Below are 15,030 nucleotides of genomic sequence, written 5' to 3' on the forward strand. Positions count from 1 at the left end.
CATTTTGTGGATCCTGCCGACTCATCATCATTCTACACGCAATATTTAATTATTATAGGCATATTATAGGGCCAAATTTTTAATCGACGAATGTTTTAACTTGGGGATTTTCACGGTTTAACAGTTTTTGTATTTGACTTCAGTAAAAATGACAAATTTATTTGTCTGTTTACGTATACATATAAGACGACTGAAAAATCGCCCCTTAATAACAACTTAATAACATAATATCTAAAAAGGATAACAACAAACTGGTAGAAATCTTGTACATACCTATATAGGTTTTCTCTATAACGTCGACCTTAAGGACTTTGAGGAATATCTATGGGATTCTCGAAAAACCCTAAGTCTGAGCGGACGAAGCCGCAGGAAAAAGCTATTTCGTTTATAAAATTGAACTTTGTAATTTTACAAAGTTTTAACTTATCTGTGTATTCAAAAGTGCAGTGCATGCAGTGTTAACTTATCTGTGTATTAAAAAAAAGCTATTATGAAGAGTTCGGGCCAAAGTTGCTCTGAAATCCCTTTCGGGCTACAGTGTCTGCATTGATTTATTATAAATAATCTTCTGTATTAAAATTTTCTAAGAAATGCAACTAAATAAATAAATCATTGTAATTAATTAGCGATTCGATTTAAATATAGTTTGAGGTTTAGCTTGTTGAATGTATCCTATCAGTTATCGTAACGTAACAACGTTTATAAATATATATCTACAAGTATGTTAAAACCGCAAAAGAATTTTAATGTGTGAGTAGGAATGACAGTAATGCAAAATAAAATAGAAGGTACATATTCCTAAACATGTTATTTCTTTACAACTATTCTCGCGACACTGTCCGCCTTGTTTTAGGTTTTTTTAAGGATCTCGTTGGTATTTTTCAAAATTTTTTCTTAGTGCCTACAGGCACACCACAAGTTTCTAGAATCTTGATCCATTGGCAAGTCGTGCGTTGCCTGTCAGTCAGTCACAGTACGTTTTGCTATAATGATAATACATATAACACAAGTAAGTATATTATGTATGATTGATGGATTGAAATACATATTTTTAACGAAACTTTTTAATTCAAGAGTTATTAATTATTAGAGTGGGATTATAATAATTAGTAAATTCTTTGATTATTGTGGTCGTATATGTATTATAGGCGAGTCGAGTCGAACACAGAGAGTTTTTCATACTGAATACGAATTTAGCAAATGGACCTATAAAGTCCACAAGCTCCACATTCCAGTAAATATGGAAAAATGCTGCGGTACGTCTCGTCAGGTAATGTGCTGCCCTTACAGCACAGTCTGTTCGTAGGTTTCGCATGCAGAACGAGTAATTAAAGAGAATTTCCTACAATTGCGTCACAAGTCACAACACATATCAGTATGAGAGAAACGGGGGCGAGCCTACTTCTCAACTATGAACATTTTTATGGGAATTGTATGCTGATGTTTAACGTATTATTTTATATAATATCGATTTCGTAAAACGTTACATTGTAGTTGCGCCTATCGACACCGATCAATTTTAGGATGTGATTTATAATTTTTATGATAGTTTTAGCTGCACTTTAAGGAAATCTATAAATATTTTTGAAATACTTATCAAACATTAGAATTAGAAACTGGAACACCAAAAGCAAGATAACTAGTAAGTTTTATCCAAAAATTAATTAGGTAAGTTTGTCTCCCCGATTCACTGCAATCAATTTTTATTTAGATGCACTTAAAAGGTAAACAAAAAAATATAAGCGACGCGTTATGCACGGCGCATAGGACGTTCATATCGCGAAATAATACATAAGTGAAAACCCTAATTTAAGAATGTCTAAAGCAACAGGTAAAGCGCGTGTCTTCCACGTTTCTCCAAGAAGTTTTCTGAACAAAAAAATCCCATTAAAATAGGTCCATTTGATTGACCGCTATTACTCATATCACAGTCAGACAACACAAACAAAGCGGTCAAACTTATAACAGCACTGTTTGCGTCGGGATTTAAAAATAGAATGTATATAAGTAATAATATGACCTACTATTGGGGTAGGTAGATCTGAAAATGATTTTTGACGACCTCCCTGGCGCAGTCGTGAGCGCTGTGTTCTTATTAGTGGGAGGTCCCGGGTACGATTCCTGGTAGGGGTTTGGAATTTTATAATTTCTAAATTTCTGGTCTGGTCTGGTGGGAGGCTTTGGCTGTGGCTAGTTACCACCCTACGGGCAAAGCCGTGCCGCCAAGCGATTTAGCGTTCCGGTACGATGCCGTGTAGAAACCAAAGGGGTACGGGTTTAATAAAAACTGCCATACCCCTTCCAGGTTAGCCCGCTATCATCTTAGACTGCATCATCACTTACCATCAGGTGAGATTGCAGTCATGGGCTAACTTGTATCTGAATAAAAATGAAAAGAAAAACGATCGCGAAATCCACTAACTAGTCGGAATGCTATACAAAAATGCGTCACTTAGCAAGGTAATATTCATCTCGATTCTCATCCACACGCATGCTTGCACGATTGTTACAAAATGCTTTCGTGCCATTGTCACGTTCGCCGAATCGCTGCTGCTGAACAGTATCGCGATCTTATTGAAATTTACACGTTGTTGATACTCAATAGGTACAAATAGATGAGAACTAGTTCGCTTGTTTATAGAGTGTAGTTGTGTTCTTGAAACGTCTGTAGCTAAAAACAACCTTTGTTTACGATATGCTAATGGTTGTAGGGTTAGGTTGCAGTTCATTGCTGCGAAGCGGAGCAGAGACTCATGCTGAAATCTATAGAGCGTGCTTAGACTTTGCTCAGACTTAAACACTGTTAAAACGAGACAGCACTATTATATCACTTACATATACTAAGACTGAGCAAAGTCAAAGTATACTCTAGAGATTTCAGCCTCAGTATGTGCTTCGACCAATCAGATTATTGAGAGATGTCTCCGTTCCGCTTCGCTTCAGTGGGTAAGCAGCCTTATATTGTAAAATGAAAACTCTTGCGCAGAAGTACTGCTTAACGTTCCTGATACGAACGTGAAAAGCCCTTAGATATTTCCTGCCACGTATGTATAACCTAAATACCTTCAAGACAAGAGTGAGAAGGCATGTTCGAGACGAGCGCGCTCGGCTCCAACCTAGACCTCATCATTGCTTTTTAAAACAACATGATTGTCATCAAGCGCAAGCCTCTAACGCAATAAAAAAAATACGTTAATAGATATTGTGATCGCAAAACAAGTAGTCTAATCTGAAGTTGCAACATGTATAGCAGTTTACGCAGGTTATAGAGTACCTATAGGTAGACTAAGGATTAAATACACAAAGCTCGACTGAGGTCTGTTTTCGTACAACGCACAGAGTCATACGCCAGTGTTCAGACTTCAGACTACCTAAGTATCTATAGTACGCGACAGGTCGAGATAAAAATCGGTGTATGGACATAGGTTGAAAGCATTGATCAAAAATTTAAAACCTTTTTTTTGGCATAATAGGATTTCTATAAAATCAACTGAAAATGCAATAAGTTGCAGGCTAATTAAAAGAAAACTCCTGCGCACATGTTGCACGGTGAGTGCCCAATGAGATAAGGTAGAGCCCCGACCTGCGCAAGAACTTGAACTTGATATTACGTTAGTAAATTAAGTAATTTAAGAATGTCATCAGACATGTGATTTAATCTCTAACAAAGCGGAACTAGCGGTGATTATAGCATTGTCGCAACTACAATTGTTGTGCATTTTAGCCAATTATAGCACAGCATTATGCACCTATGTGCATACAGCTAGACGACGCCCTTGTGGTAGGGAATGTATACCAGGTATTCGCTAGTCTATCCACACTATAATATTAATATTATAAAGAGGCAAAGTTTGTAAGTTTGGATGTAGAGCGTAATCTCCGGAACTAATGATCCGATTCTGGAAATTCTTTTATTGATAGATAGCTACATTACCCCCGATTGTTATAGGCTTCCTATACCTATGCCTGTATTGTGAATTTCAGGCGAGCTGTCACGGTTTTTGTCTAGCTAGTCGGAAAAAAGTGCTTAGAAAAGCATTTTTTGCATGAGATCCCTAAAGACTTGTAGGTATGTATTTATATATGTATAAGCAAAAACAATATATGGCAACCATGTAGGGTTTTAGTAATACTATAGGCCACGCGGACGAAGTCGCGGGCAAAAGCTAGCAAATAAATAAAATTAATAAGCCACGAAAAAAAATTCATCAGTCATACCTAGGCATTTCATAAAGAAGATACAATATGTCCAATACAGCAGAGGACAGGGGTTAATCGCATGCACAAAACACTATGACATCACATTACCAGTCGAATTCAGTTCACTACGAGTGGCCGAGACTTATACAATCGAATGTTATGCGACCTTGACCTAAAACTCACTCCCACTTACTTTAAATTGTACGACTGTCTGTTTTACTACAGGCATTCGCCATATTCCATTGAGTAGTCTCACACTAGTTACTATGAAGAATTAACCCACATCGTAACAGATGGTCCAAATACGTATTAAGAGCGATCAAGATAATAACGAGTATATTATCAAACGGTGAGGCAACGAGGTCGTATCGTTCGTTTTTTTTTTAAAGAACTTCGGTAAAGAACAGGTGACAGTATTCGAGTCTGTGAAGCCGCAACTTTCACCGCGCTACGCTGCGCGGGCGCTAAGCCGTGCGGCTTTACGTAAGGATTGCGCCAGAGTCGCGCCGCGTTTGCGCCCTGCGGAACCACTGACCTACTGCCACAGAGAGCACCCCACTACCCGACAGCCATCCCATAGAACGTTCTCAAACATTGCGATACAAGTTACGAGTACGCGCCTCCAAAGTGAGAATAACTAATTCATAATATGTTCCTTGAAATTGACTAGCTGATGCCCGCGACTTCATCCGCATAGATTTTTAAAAATCCCGTGGGAACGTTTTGGTTTTCCGACATAAAAGTAAACAACGTCACTCTTCAGGTCTTTAACTATACCTATAGTACGCGACAAATCGAGATGGCAATCGGGGTATGAGGTGGGGGGACGCCCCGTACATCCGCACTATCCCGCACCGGGTTAGAGCGGAGGCTGTGCGGGTGTGTGGGGTGTCTCCACCCCGATTGCTATCTTGACCTGTCGCGTACTATACCTACCTGTCCATGCAAAAATCCGCTGCTCCGTTTCAGTGTGATTGAAGGACAAACCAACAAACAAATACACTTTCGCATTTATAATATGGGTAGTGGATATCGCTGATGGTTAATTCCACAACAAGTGCATCTCAAAGCCATTTCGTCCACTGATACATCCAGAATTAATATTTTTACCGACTCATATATAATATGGCATTGGTTTACGTTGCAACTAGGTAAACATTGTGTAAAAGGAAAATACTGTGTACAATGACTTGTATCTTTACGAACAGGAAATATTCCTTGATAATATACCTAGATAGAATGTTCTTCGAACTGTTGTAATATGTGATCTTTATTGATACTTGATACACTGACAAATCATTAAACTAATTGTGCTACTATTAACGTTACACATTACTTTATAAGTAACTAGCTTATGCACGCGACTTTCAAACCCAAACAAATTTCAAACCCCTATTTCACCCCCTTAGGGGTTGAATTTTCAAAAATCCTTTCTTAGCGGATGCCTATGTCATATTAGCTATCTGCATGCCAAATTTCAGCCCGATCCGTTCAGTAGTTTGAGCTGTGCGTTGATAGATCAGTCAGTCAGTCAGTCAGTCACCTTGACCTTTTAACCGACTTCTATATATTTAGATGTGCTTTACGTTCACACGTTCTCGCATGCGAAACGTGCTCTTTTTTCTTTTTTAGGGTTATGTACCTCAAAAGGAAAAAGGAACCCTTATAGGATCACTTCGTTGTGTCTGTCGTATCTGTCAAGAAAACCTATAGGGTAGGTACCTACCCGGTGACCTCATGAACTTTGGTAGATAGGTAGGTCTTATGGCACAAATCCGAAAACCATGAATTTGTGGTTACATCTCAAAAAATGATTAAAAAGAGTCCATGAACAAATAATTAGTATATTCAATTTTCAAAGTAATGTAACTATACTTAACGGGGTATCATATGAAAGGGATTTACCTGTACATTATTTATTTTTATGCATAACAGTTTTCGATTTATCGAGCAAAATGTCGAAAAAATACGACTGTAGTACGGAGTCCTCGGTGCGCGAGTCTGACTCGCAGTTGGCCGGTTTTTTAACAAGGAAATAGGTAGTAGGCTCGTAACAATAATAACTTTAAAAAAAATTTATGTTTCGTTTTTCCGCGGGTCAATAATATTAAAGCCACGGAATTAAAAAATGTTAACAAAATACAGAAAAAATGTTCTACAACGTTAATGTTATGTTTTTAAATGATAATATTATGTTATAATATTTTATTTTATAATTTTAGTAACAGGGCCATGATTTCTGGCGGGCAGCATACCTAACCCTTTCAATACGGAAGCGAGGCTAGATACCAATTTTAGTAGTTCAACCTCCAATTAGTTTAGGTAGGTAACTAAAGGTCAACGCATACAGACCGTGGAGTCGAGCCGAGGTTTTTGATAACAACATAAACTCAGCTCTGTACAGCTTTAAAAAAAATGATACCTATATCTACTGAAAACGACACAGAGAAAACATGCTTGGGCGAGCCGCCCGCTGCTTATATTTCAACGTAAAAAGCTTAGTTAAAGTAAATATTAAGAACTATTGCACGTTGGCTCCTCTGCCAGTGTGCGTAGCTTGTTAGTCTATTTAAATCTAGCTTATGTTCGCGACTTCGTCCGCGTGGACTACACAATTTTCAAACCTCCCTTAGGGCTTGAATTTTTAAAAATACTTTCTTAGCCAGATGCTTACGTCATAATAGCTATCTGCATGACTTTCAGCCCGATCCGTCCAGTAGTCTGAGCTATGCGTAGATAGATCAGTCAGTCAGTCAGTCACCTTTTACTTTTATATATTTAGACTAGCTGATGCCCGCGACTTCGTCCGCGTGTATTTACGTTTTTCAAAATCCCGCGGGAACTCTTTGATTTTCTGGGATAAAAAGTAGCCTATGTGTTAATCCAGGGTATATCTATCTCCATTCCAATTTCAGCCAAATCCGTCCAGTAGTTTTTGCGTGATTGAGTAACAAACATCCAAACATCCACACTTTCACATTTATAATATTATTAGGATATAGATAAAAGAAGATTTTACCGGCAGCCTGTATGAAAAGGCTCTCCTAATAAATTATGTCGTGGCATATAAAAGCTTGAATAGAAGTTGGAAATCGAGTTTGTACAAACTGTAACATGACTTATGCAATTTTAATATCTGCATTGGTATTATATTGGTATAGCATTTCTAGATACATGGGCATAACTGCAAGGTCTGCACGTATTTTTAGTTGGAACAGTACTAAACTTCTCATAATCAAAATGTTTTTAATTTATTTTTAACTAGCTTATGTTCGCGACTTTGTCCGCGGGGAATAAACAAATTTCAAACCCCTATTGCACCCCCTTAGGGATTGAATTTTCAAAAATCCTTCCCTCTTCACGAATTTAAAAAGAATTATATTTGTATCGTAAAAAAAATCCGACTGTGCAGAAGACTACAAAACATAATTGAACTTCAATGCTAAAGAGTACCTCAGCCGGGGGCATACAAAAGTACGAACTAATGATTGTTGTCCACGCTTGCGACACTCTTTAGCATCAAGTTTAAATAAGTTGTTATAACGTTATTTAATTAAGAATTATATTGATGTTACTATGATTCCTACTAACGTAGATTACATACATGCAAAATAACAAGACTATACCAACACAAACCAGGACGTAGATTATATTACTGTAGGTACCTACTCTTTTTGGCACCAAAATAGAAAAGGGAAAAAGAATTTACATACTCATTGAATAATAACAGCTTGAATAATATGAGGATTGGAAATAAATACTGTTTTATTTTGTTCAAAATCTTTTCAGTATCTACCAGAACGCTAACAAAAACTTAGCGTTATTGTTATACTACCTAAACACAATCCAATATGAATAACCATTTGCCTCATTTTGTAGTTTTAGTGATTTAGTAGTTTTCAAACCCGCAATGTATAGCGTGCAAAACTTGGGCCAATGCTCCGAGTGGCCTACTTACGCAACGTTCCTTGACCTCGAACGTCAGTCAGATGTTTTATTTGCAATATATCGTAAACTTTTACAAAATTATAGGATTTTTTACATTTTTTTTCGCGTTTTTTTTTGTGGTATCATATATGAGTAATCATCAGTACCCGTAGTACAAGATTTTACGTCTCACCAAACCAAACCAAATTCGAGAGTCGAAATACTTCCGCGTTACAGTAAAATGGACCTAAACAGCCTTGAATTGAAGTCAAATATTCAATGCCACTGATTTTAATTTCGCAATGTTTCCGCTTGGAGCGCTGGCTGTAGAAGTGTAGACAAACTTGAGCTTTCAAACAAGGCATTTAAGATCCAGTTTACTGTAACGCGGAAGTATTTCGACTCTCGAATTTGGTTTGGTTTGGTGAGACGTAAAATCTTGTACTACGGGTACAGTACTATCACCTGTCTTCGTTTTTGACATCGTTCTGGACATCCTGTGTATACATATTGGCCAAATTTTCGATGGCAATAATTTGTTTTAAGATGATAGTGCTACGAACGGCTACGAAAATGGTAGACCAAACTCGCGAGCAAAGAATCTGGATTGGTTATTGCTTATTGAAGATGCTTCTACAAAGCATTCAAAGGAAGTTCAATAAGGTACGTAGATGATAAAATTTAACATTTGTAGAATTTTCTATGAAGTTATCCAGATAAAATAATAAGTAAGTTATCATTATAGAAGAAAAAATCAGAAAAGCGTCTAATCTTGGTAATTTTGATTAAAAATCCGCTCCTTGTACTATCATCATCATCATAAGCAACCCATCGCCAGCTCACTACAGAGCACGGGTCTCCCTCTCAAAGTGAGACGGGTTTTGCCATAGTCTACCACGCTGGGCAAGTGCGGATTGGCAGACTTCACACACCTTTGAGAACATTATGGAGAACTCTCAGTCATGCAGGTTTCCTCACGATGGTTTCCTTCACCGTTAAAGCAAGTGATATTTAAATTACTTAAAACGCACATAACTCTGAAAAGTTAGAGGTGCCCGGGATCGAACCCCCGACCTCCGATTAGAACGTGGACATGTACTACTCACTAGGCTGTTACACCTTGTACTATAATGGATATGTTTCAGTTTAAAATTTCATTTAAAAATACAAAATTATTTATACACAATGATGCATACTTTAAGTAGTCGTGACAATTGAAACTATCAGTTACTCAATCGACAACACTCCAAGCATCAATATGCGACAAAGATCAATTAAGGTAGGTGGGTACCTGCACGCTTCTGCACATTATGTAATATCTGATCTATTCAACATTCATGTGAATCGACATTATATCGAACATGTTATAAGATTGTCACTGATTGAAATTATCTTTACCTACATAAGTAAGTACTAGATGCCTGTGTCTTCTCCCGCGTGGATTTAGGGTTTTAAAACTCTCGTAGTAATTCTTTTATTTTCTGGGATAAAATGCAGCCTGTCGGTCTCCGGGATGCAAGCTAGGTTGTACCAAATTTCGTCTGAATCGAAGGCTGCCTCGGAGGCCTAAGCGCTGAGTAGGAAAATTTATGCACTCTAGAACGGGCATTGAAGCTGCTAGCGGCGCGGCGGCTGGCGTAGCTAGTTCTAGGTAGCTAGCGTACTAGCCGGGCGCTGTAAATAGTGGCGATCACGCGATTGCAATGGAGCAATAGATCGGACATGGTCAATGTGATCACAGGGTCGAAAGCCCTGCACACTTGCACAGCCGCCAATGCCAAGAAGAAGGTACTGCGGTGTGTTTTCCGTGGCACTTTGTGTTTGTATTTGTTGGAACTGGCTAAAAACAAAAAACTCTTAGAAAAAATAAGAATAAGAACATATTTAAATATAAACAATTTAGTTTACAGCCAGTTCCAACATCCCCCTTTAAACTAAATTGTCTTACAAAAAAAAAAACTTAACATAAAATATAATAATTAATATTACACACAGGAACAAGAAAAAATAAACTAACATGAGAAAAAAACTAAGACCTAAACTACCTGATGATTCTTCAAGTTCAATTGATTCATGCCTATGCGACATAAGTGTCCTAACCATATTATGCCAGAGCTGATACTAGCTCAGACGGTCAGAGTGCACCTCGTACGCAAAATCTTCACTATTCATCTTAGGTGGAATATTAACAGTACAATCAACTATGTACACTGTACAGTCCACCACAGGGCGAAGCATGACGAACAGAATCACCTTCATTGATGCAGCGGTCGTATCTCCTTCTGGATACCCATCAATAGAAAACCACAGGTTCTCATGTAGCCAATAGTTTAATCATTTTCCAAGTGGGATATCCTTCTCTATTTTTGACATTTGGTAAAAATTGATTTTTCTTGTTCGCAACAAATAAAGTTGGAAAATGATTAAACTATTGGCTACATGAGAACCTGTGGTTTTCTATTGATGGGTATCCAGAAGGAGATACGACCGCTGCATCAATGAAGGTGATTCTGTTCGTCATGCTTCGCCCTGTGGTGGACTGTACAGTGTACATAGTTGATTGTACTGTTAATATTCCACCTAAGATGAATAGTGAAGATTTTGCGTACGAGGTGCACTCTGACCGTCTGAGCTAGTATCAGCTCTGGCATAATATGGTTAGGACACTTATGTCGCATAGGCATGAATCAATTGAACTTGAAGAATCATCAGGTAGTTTACGTCCAAGTTTTTCCTTTTACTGATATTTTTCCCTATAAAATCAAAATATCCCAACAGTATTAAGCATTTATTACGTCTTCACGGTCGCATTCTTCATAACAGCAGCTGAAGGTCGTGTCCGTAGTTAAGAGCCTTCGTAGCGCTGTTAACTGCTTTCTATACTCTATTCGATCCTCGGTTTTCTCATCTTAGTTATAAGTAGAAGACCAGTGAGTTGGCCTGGCCAAACCTGCAGCGGCTAGGTGATCGGCCGCGTGGTATTTTGCCATCCACTTTTTCTACAACTAAAAGTTTACCCAAGTTACTACGCAGGCGTCGCGTGTCGGGCTATGTAACCTAAGAGGTTGAATTCTCTAAGTAAGATTCTCTGGTAGCACGTAGTCGAGAGTTTGTTGGTTCTCTTCGCGGTACATGGTAGGTATCCGAAGCATCCTTCTCCAAAACTACAAGCATCTATCATTTCCTGTCTGCTGTTCGAATCGTCCTTTACTATACTAGTAAAGAGCAAACATTTTTCAGCTAATTTGAAGTTTCTGCCCGGTAATTTTCCACAAAAAAGAATTAAATACGTTGAATACATGTTTTTGTAAGTGCTAATAACTCAGATTTATATGCTAAAAATAAATTACATTGCATATCATTGTTGTTTTTCTGGGTTTTATTAATTTAAAATTATTTATTAATTCAACCAAATATTTTGCAGTAGGCAAGCGTTACAGTACAGTAGACATAATTAATTGCCTTATTTTTAGGGTTCCGTACCTCGAAAGAAAAAGTAATCCTTATAGGATCACTTAATTGTCCGTCCGTCGTCGTGTCTGTCAAGAAAACCTATAATATACTTCCCGTTGACCTAGACTCGTGAAATTTTGCTGGGTAGGTAGGTCTTATAGCACAAGTAAAGGAATAAATCCGAAAACTGTGAACTTATGGTTATATCACCAAAGAAATTAAAATGTATTTTCATATTTCAAAGTAAGAATAACTATACCAAGTAGGGTATCATATAAAAGGGATAACCTGTACATTCTAAAACAGATTTTTATTTATTTTTATGCATAATAGTTTTTTATTTATCGTGCTAAATGTTGAAAAAATACCCGTGTACGGAACGCTCGACTCGCACTTAGCCGGTTTTCTCGACTCTTTAGACGGTAAGCCCAGTCCATGTCCAAAATATTTTGAAAACATTTTACTCGTTTATATCGTTCTCATGTGACTTCTAAATGCCCATTTAAATTCCAATGATGGATGGTGAAGGTGAGAAGTCCTTGATCTTTCTTCAAAAGACTTTAGTGCAATAAGCGTGCCTTTAAAACATGCTTTCGCACTATATATTTTTATCCACATAGCTACCACATGAACATAACCAGTTTAAAGCGAATCTACCTATACAATTAAAAATCAAATATATTTGCATAGTTTTATAAAAAAAATTATTTTATTACGGATGTTCTGTTTGCAGAACTGTTTGACCTAGGAAACACAAGAAAATCAGTGGTAAGATTCGCGTCAATCTGTATATCTGTTTATAATATTTAAAATTCAAAGTCCTGACTGATGCACAGCCTAAACCGCTGGTCCTAGTGACATGAAATTTGGAGGGTGTGTTCTTTGTAAAGAGTGGGTATTTAATATGAAGGGATTTTTCGAAATTCTACCCCTAAGTGGTTTAAAAGGGGGTTAAAATTTATGTAGTCCACGCGGACGAAGTCGCAAGCATAAGCTAGTTCGCTTATATGGGTCTCTGGATTAATAACCAGTTTTATGTCTTTGCATATAATAATAATTATGATCTAGACTCTAGAAACACGAATACTTATTACGACTATTTTAATGTACTTATAGTCTGTGCCTACACACGACAGTATTATTAGGGTTCCGTACCAAAATAGTGAAAAAAGGAACCCTTGATGCGAATTCGTCCGTCTATTCGTCACAGCTGCTTATTTCAATAACTAGCTTTTGCCCCCGACTTTGTCCATGGTACATGATGTGTAATTTATAGCCTACGTTACTTCTGAATACCGTAGCTTTCTAATGGTGAAAGAATTATTAAAATCGGTTCAGTAGTTTCCGAGTTTATCAATTACAAACATGCAAATCGTTCCAATGTATAATATTAAGTAAGAAGTAGGTATAGACTACTAATGCTATCGCCTTGAAAAATAGTTCTTATAAATACACTAGCTTATGCCCGCGACTTTGTCCGCGTGGACTACACAAATTTCAAACCCCTATTTCACCCCCTTGGGGGTTGAATTGTCAAAAATCCTTTCTTAGCGGATGCCTACGTCATAATAGCTATCTGCATGCCAAATTTAAGCCCGATCCGTCCAGTAGTTTGAGCTGTGCGTTGATAGATCAGTCAGTCAGTCACCGTTTCCTTTTATACATTTAGAAGATATATTGCTTTCCCAACTTTATTGCAAACTTGGAGTGATCCTGATGGGATTTCTTATTTTTTATTTGACCCCTTAGGATCGAATTTCTGAAGTCTTATTTTAGTGGATCAAGTCGGGTATCATTTGAAATGGTTTCATTGGCACATTCGAAATTAATTTTATTTATTTATAAACCATAGCTTTTGACTTGTTGAAAAATGTGTAAAAATTCTTCCCTTATCTCCGAAGTTTCCAAAGCGAAAAATATTACAGGAAAAGGGATAAACATCTCTAACTATAAGTTTTTTTAGAAATCGGCAATAAGCCGTTACAAATAAACTTATATACGTTCCAAACCACAAAGAATTTGTTTTTAAGGCGGAAGATTTTTAAACTAAACAACTATTAATATCATTCTCTTCAAGTACGGAACCCTCGGTGGGCGAGTCTGCCTCGCACTAGACTATTTTTTTAATTTTGTCGTGTTTTTCTGTCAGGTATTATCGTGTTGAAGTAGAATGACTTCCTTGTCCAAAACTATATGGTAAACATGTTAACAGATACTAGTTTTCAAGCTTGGTCACCATGAAACTCTTCCTTGATCTTGGCCATGACCTTTCGATAGAAGTTGGGTGTTACCTTGACCCTTGAGTTGCACTAGTAAAATTTCTCGAAGAACCATTTGTTGGTCAAGAGAAGAGAGATGGTAGGGTAGGTAAGCGAAGATGTTAGTTGTCTAATCTCAATAGGTATTTTTAAGTACTTAAGGGTTTTACACTGTACATTCTTAAACAGATTCTTATTTATGTTTATGCATAACTGTTTTTGATTATCGTGCAAAATGTCGAAAAAATACCCGAGAAGGCACGGAACCCTCGGTGCGCGGGTCTGACTCGCACTTGGCCGTGTTTTGTGCAAGTAAGAACATTTTCTAAAACATTTAAATAAAAGCATGTTGATCAATGTAGCAAATTGGTATACATACTCGTAGCTTCATTATTAAATTATTTATTACTGACACTATCGATTTGCAAACAATAAATTTTATGAGTTAGGGCCAGGGGTTACCTAAGTTCAAATTGCAGAAAGTAAACTTACCACAAAAGCGCAATTATGCATTGGTTTTTCTTGTAGGTGAAATTTATTGTTGTTTATATTTTGCTAGTAGGTAGGTATATATATACGCAGGTAGTTTACAGAATTACCTACAACAATTTCCTATCAAGATATTTTGTTACATTACAAACATTTTTGTACACAAACGACCCATATGACTCATCATCACAATATTCATCACTTTCGACCGCTACTGTACAAGTAGTACTGTGGTGATATGCATCCTAGAATTAGCTCATTATGTATCCACTTACTTACTCAATAAAAAAAAATTGTAGGCTCTGCTCATCCAAAACAAAATAAGTAGTGTGTAGTAGGTACACACTAATTTTATACTTTACTAGCGACCCGCCACGGCTTTGCACGGGGTGCAATGTAGATACTAATGTTGTCACTGCATTTTCGAAAAAAGCTCTCAGTCAGCTTGATTTCTTCCGAAATCTTGAACAATTATCGTCATTTTTCAACAAATTAGCACAAAACAATGTGGCTAATTCCTTTGTACACAATCTCTAAACTAAACTAAAATATCACGTCTAAATCTATTGCTATCCCTTTCATAATGTTGCTTGCGGAAAAGGAAAGCACTAGATTTAGACCTGTTAATTTAGTTTAGTTTAGAGATTGTGTACAAGAGAATCGGCCCCATTATTAAACTATACCTATAAACCTTCCTCTTGAA

At 37.2% G+C, this 15,030-nt stretch overlaps 2 protein-coding genes across 3 annotated transcripts in view; both read right to left on the bottom strand.

The window, feature by feature from the left end:
* The window catches only part of LOC117982302 (very long chain fatty acid elongase AAEL008004-like), a 70,230-nt gene that overhangs the window by 42,342 nt on the left and 12,858 nt on the right, over window positions 1–15,030 (bottom strand). The gene's annotated exons all lie outside the window — the stretch shown is intronic.
* Window positions 14,835–15,030, bottom strand: part of Lkb1 (Lkb1 kinase) — a 137,394-nt gene continuing 137,198 nt past the window's right edge. Inside the window, exon 7 of the transcript XR_011236785.1 lies at window positions 14,835–15,004. The gene's annotated coding sequence lies outside the window, so the exon portion shown is untranslated. The remainder of the gene's footprint in view (window positions 15,005–15,030) is intronic.

Source organism: Maniola hyperantus, chromosome 5 (assembly GCF_902806685.2).
Source record: "Maniola hyperantus chromosome 5, iAphHyp1.2, whole genome shotgun sequence".
NCBI lineage: Eukaryota > Metazoa > Arthropoda > Insecta > Lepidoptera > Nymphalidae > Maniola > Maniola hyperantus.